Source organism: Capsicum annuum, unplaced genomic scaffold, assembly GCF_002878395.1.
Source record: "Capsicum annuum cultivar UCD-10X-F1 unplaced genomic scaffold, UCD10Xv1.1 ctg56162, whole genome shotgun sequence".
Lineage (NCBI taxonomy): Eukaryota > Viridiplantae > Streptophyta > Magnoliopsida > Solanales > Solanaceae > Capsicum > Capsicum annuum.
The window spans coordinates 1-6,074 of NW_025864539.1; the positions used below are offsets into that span (position 1 = coordinate 1).

Consider the following 6,074-nt stretch of genomic DNA (forward strand, 5'->3'; position numbering starts at 1 on the left):
GCCACATGGTTGTTGAGGCAAATCTTCCATAATGTAAACATAAAAAAGATCATGTTTATCATTTAATTTGTAATTTGGATGGTTATCAATATCAATACCCTTCTTCTCATAGAATTTACATGACAAAAGACTGTAAGGTATAACCTCAGCTAACTTCTCAACTTCAGCAAGCACAGCAGAATCATGACCAGCAGATGACAGTGAATCATATACGTATATGCATCTACTGTTGAAAGAAAGTACAACCAAAACCCAGTGATGTTTGAAATTTATGTTGATAGGAATGAATATATGATCAACTGTACGCCATGGAATAGCAGCATGCATGCGAAATTCACTTATGTACTCATTCAAATGGTATTCCTTTCCACCAACATTAAGTATTGGATCATCAATTGAATACACAACTAACATAGCTCTTACAATGTTCATGAAATTGCAGTCAACTGTGCTACACATATATGAGCTATTTGGTTCATACTTGAATTTATTTCTCAAATAGTACAGGAAAATATCAATTTGTTGCATCAAATAAAAGAAGATTTGTAAAAGCAACTACCCAAAATTAAATTTTCAATGTGTAAGCCACTATATATGTGTACTTATGTATATATGTATCTGAACATATGATATACTGCATATGTATATAAGAAAATACATATTGTAGATAATCACTATAAGTAATTATAATATAAATATGTAACTCACCTCATCTGACCATGACTATCCAGGAGTACCCATAACGTAGAACCAATTCTTGTCTTCAACTGATAGAACGCCAAAATTCGAAGCTGATATCTTGGACTTGTTTTTCAGATAATGTTTTCCTTTGTTGCTTCTGTTAATTTATTAAATATAATACTTAATAATAAACAAAAAATTTAAATGACTAATATAATTAAGTTGTAAAGTACTTACTTCTTTGCATGATATTTGAGAAGGTCCGCTGAAAGCCACGTCATGAACTTATTGGTGACCTTAGTGTCTTCAATATCAAAAATTGGATGAGATACAAATGGATGCTTCAATTTGAATTTTTTTCTGCACTTCTGTGCTTCCTTTATAATTACAATAAAATGGAAAAACTAATTAATAAATAAAATAAAGAAGTTTGGTATATACAAAAAAAAAAAAAGGTTAAAAGCGCAAACCTTCTGCTGAACCAAATTTCATAGTGAATGGTGATTCCTTGAATTTAGATGGTCTCCTAATTCTTGAAACATTCACAAGAGTTTGTTCTTTATTTGCAGATGGATGAACAATAATGCTTCTTTTCAGATTCACATATTCGTTAAGAATGGGTAGCAACTCATCAGGAATTGTTACTTGGGAATCACGTAAATTTGGTTGAAACTTCCCTTCTTCAAAAACTGCTTCATGGATATGGACTTCTGAATTAATTTGTTCATCCAAATTTGATTTCTCACAATCAGCCATTGATGTATTTTCAATTATTTCTGCAGCCGCTTCAGTGTTCTGTTTATAATATACAGAAATCTTTTAAAGTTGATACAATAACAAAGAAAGTAAACACAAATTATGAAGGAATTAAGCATACCTTTGAATCATCTCGAGCTCTCAAATTTTATTGAATGAAATTAAGATTGATACTTCTAAGAACCTCATCTGGAAATGTGTTTTGTGAATTTGAAAATTGTGCTTCACCCACACTTTCATCAACAATTATTTTGTTCTGTTCAACATGTTGAAACATATCAAATAACATCAATATTTGTTCAGGAATTAAAATATAGTATTAATTTATTCATCATACCGTTGAATCACAGACGTCTCTTGCTTCATCCACGGAGGTATCAATTTTTTCCTTTAATAAGGGAAACAATAAAACATTGAAAATATTAATATTCACCTATATTAATATACATCATAAAAATAAGAATCAACAAATTACCAAAACAACATCATTATTCACATTATACAACTCCGTAAAATTGGTGCTTTGTTTTTCTATGATCTCTTCAATAACCTGTTCCTAAACATAAACAATGATGACATCTATAGTTCATACATATAAATAGAAATTTCAATAGTATTAAAAACTAATATACATATGAATGAAAATAATTTACTTACCAACGTGCCTTCAAGATTCTTATTAAAATCATGATGTAAAATTGGTGTGGATTCATGGGGTGAAGTGTCCTTATCAGCTTCATCCAATTGTGGCTTGACAAATTCATAATCTTTAACCTGTTTATTCACGTAAAATATATTTAATACGTATGACGATCAAAATTGATATAACATTTGATTAATTTTATACTACATATGTATATCTGAGTGCATATGTATTTATTCAAATACATAATAAATATGTTTTATATTTATTTAAAAGATCAAATATATTTAAAACATTAAATGAACACAAAATTACTTACCAATATGCCTTCAGGATTCTTATTAAAACCTTCCACAGTAGTTGAAGTTGATTAATGTGGTGATGTATTCTTATCACCTTCCTCTATTTGAGCCTTGTCACAATCTTTGTCTTTTTCTTGCTTCTTGTCGTTGAAAAAATATAAATACATATCATTAAATATGTATTTATCCAAACATAAACACATACTAAATATGTATTTACTCTAACCTAAATACATATTAAATTTGTATTTATTCAAACATAAATACATATGTTTGTATTTATTATATGTATATAACAAATCAACTGTATTTATTCAAACATAAATACAAACTAAATATATATTTAGTCAAACGTAAATACATACTAAATATGTATTTCGTAAAACCTAAATACATATTAAATATGTATCTATTCAAACATAAATACATATGTTGTATATGTGTATAACAAATCAATTGTACTTAACAATTATTCTTTATAAAACTAAAAATTTTGTACCTTCATCTCATTTATTGAATTCATTATTTGATCACACCTTGTTGTTACTAAATTCCGAATGTCATTAATTTCTTTGCGAACCTGAATTCAAAGAATTGAAATCAGATATGAAAGAAACAAAAATACCAAAGTCTTAAGCATAAATTACCTCATTACGAAACTTTTCAAACACTTTCTTAGAAAGAACATCATCTTCGTCTTCACGATTGAAAAAAGACATATCAGGCGACTGAACCGGAATGTCTTTCCTGTTTGAAGGTACTGTTTATTTTGATTGAATCACCTTGAAAATTGGTGTCTTCACAGAAAACATCTTCACAACATGACTTGGAGGAGTTCTTTTTGGTGTATGCTAATCTATACCTTTTGATTGATTCTTCAACTTTTTCTTGGCAAGTGAATTTGACGAATCGCCCTGATATTATTTTTTGCTGATTGAAAGCTGATGTTTAAGTGGGGGATCCTGAAAATCATCAGCAGGATCAACATAATCTTTTTTATGACTTCCACCTCTATGGAAAACCTTCTTTGCTATCTGAATGGTTGAAATCTCCTTTCATGTCCGCTCAATGTTATTGAAAACAACCTACAACATACATTATAACCAGTTAAACTTGACAGTAATGCAAATCATTCACCCACTATTTTTTGTAAATTAACATATATGAATACAGTAAATGTATTTACAACATTATCAAAACATCACATAAAATAGTATATTTTCAGGAAACTAACCTTATCATTTGAATCATTAAACAAACTTTTCATCAATGATTCATATAGTGGGTGAATAGCATTTGTATTTCAATTTAGAAGACGTGAAATTTGAGAATCCACCTTGGAAGCAACAGTACGAGGGACAGCAGAACAATACTCATACAACCAAATCTAGATGGCAAGTGACATTCCATGAAGCATGTAAAACCTCCCTGTGGGTTTCAACTTTTTATTCAAACTTTTAGCTAATTCTTCATATGCAACCAATCCCCAAGGTTAGTCCCTGTAACGATCACTCTCCACAAGATCAAAATGGAGGAGTGGAATAATGATAGTATCAACATACGACAGAAAAAATCCATGAATAAAATATAAATTAGCAAACTTGAACGCATCTTCATCATTCTCGTTCTCCCATATTTTATCAGTAACAACAGCAAATAATTCCTTCTTATGAATAAATCTGTAACAATCAAAATACTGATCAATAATTTTGTTTGGAACGTCTTCATCAATCCCAAAATCATCCCTGTTTGAATGACAATTCAAATCAGTTACTACAGCAAATTCTCTAAGACTAAAATGCAGAGTTGTGCCCTTTGCACGAATTGCTATGTCACTTGTTGAACTTTCCATAGTCTCCAGTGACATAATGCATCTCCCTAATTGCGCTTGCACAACACAATTATTTTTCTTCATGAAAACGCCAAAAATACTATCATTACAAAACTTCTTGAACTGATTCTTCGTTAGCATTGCCTTAATACGGTCTTCAATGTCATTGATCGTATGACAATCGATATGTGGTGCAAATTTAGGCAATACTCTTGCCATATATATTTTATCGCGCAAAACCTATAAAAAATAAAAATACAATTATATGTCTAAAAAGGCCACATATATATTTATACAAATGCATCTTCAAAGTTGGATTACAACATAAAAACAAAAAATTAGCATGTGTATTATATGAGTACATCATTGCTAGAAATATAAGATAACAATCATCAAAATATATACATTGTGATCATATAAAAAAAAAATAAGTGATCATAAAATACAAATTTTATCAATAACAAAATACAAAATACATAACTATCAAGTAATAAATACATTTCATGTAATCTCTAACATAGAAAATACATATATATTCGATAGATGGTCACAACAAATGAAAAATACATATACAAATACAAATTATCTAATGAAAACATATACAAATACAAATTTTAACATTATCAAATACAATATGTTACACAAGACTTAAATACAAAAATACAAATTATCTAATCAAAACATATACAAATAAAAATCTTAACATTATCAAATATAATATGTCACAAAAAACTTAAATACAAAAATACAAATTATCTAATGAAAACATATACAAATACAAATCTTAACATTATCAAATACAATATGTTACACAAGACTTAAATGCAAAAATACAAATTATCTAATCAAAACATATACAAATAAAATCTTAACATTATCAAATACATTATGTTACAAAAGACTTAAATGCAAAAATACACATCTTAAATATCTAATACAGAATAAATACAACTCTAAAACTTATAAGTAACAAATCCCATAAATTTTCAGAATTACATATCTATAACATAACATATATATATCTTCACATTGGAAACTACAAATTTCATAACTTGACTGAAAGCTAAAATAAGCACACAACTTATTAATTGCATATATAAAATACATATATTAACATATTGTACATAAACTATAGAATTTTGCAAATGCAACAATACCTCCTCAATTTTCTCTTCTTGAGATGACTATTCATAATCAGATGAAACCGGGCTTGAATGGGATTTTTAATCTGGCTTTCTCTTTTTCGCTATTTTTTTGATTTTTTTAGATTTGGGGGACAACGATTCCCTCATTGCTTTTCGTTTCATTATTTCAACAGACTTTTGTGGATCATTTCGCTTCTTCGATCTCAACTCTTGTAAGTTAAGACTTCTCTTTGGCTGATTATTACAAGAAACTAAATTAATGTTTTCATCTTGGGTTAAACCTAGGCTAAAAGATGGTATTTCATCAAAATTCATAGAACAATTTGCATGCTTTGACATTATATCGATAAACAAGAAAAAAATCAACACACGAAATTAAACCCAAAAAAAAACCCCAAATTAAACACACACAATTATATGAAAAATATATTGATGAACAAGAAAAAGAAGAAGTCATAAGAAAATTTTAACATGCATTAACTGAAAAATCACTTATCATAAAAGGTGGAAACAAGGTTCATCAAGATTTAGGAAGAAATTTGCGGATTTTGAAATTTGTTTGTGCGTGAAAATAAGTAAACAGAAGGTAAAGAGGCGTGAAAAGCGTATAGTGAAAAAAAGAGAGTGGATGTCACGCGTCAGTTAATTAAAAATGTAAACTATTGCCACTTTTGCTAATAGTTGTAATTTTGAAAAACTATTGCTATTACTTGTAA

General features: G+C 28.4%; 1 long non-coding RNA gene across 1 annotated transcript; it reads right to left on the reverse strand.

Moving 5' to 3' along the window:
* Window positions 1-114: 114 nt before the first annotated feature.
* On the reverse strand, window positions 115-1,694 carry LOC124893235. The gene is made up of 4 exons (XR_007050622.1): window positions 1,559-1,694; window positions 1,152-1,476; window positions 919-1,058; window positions 115-838 (listed from the first exon to the last, which is right to left on the reverse strand). It is a non-coding gene; the product is annotated as an uncharacterized LOC124893235 (long non-coding RNA).
* Between the last annotated feature and the right edge of the window lie 4,380 nt (window positions 1,695-6,074).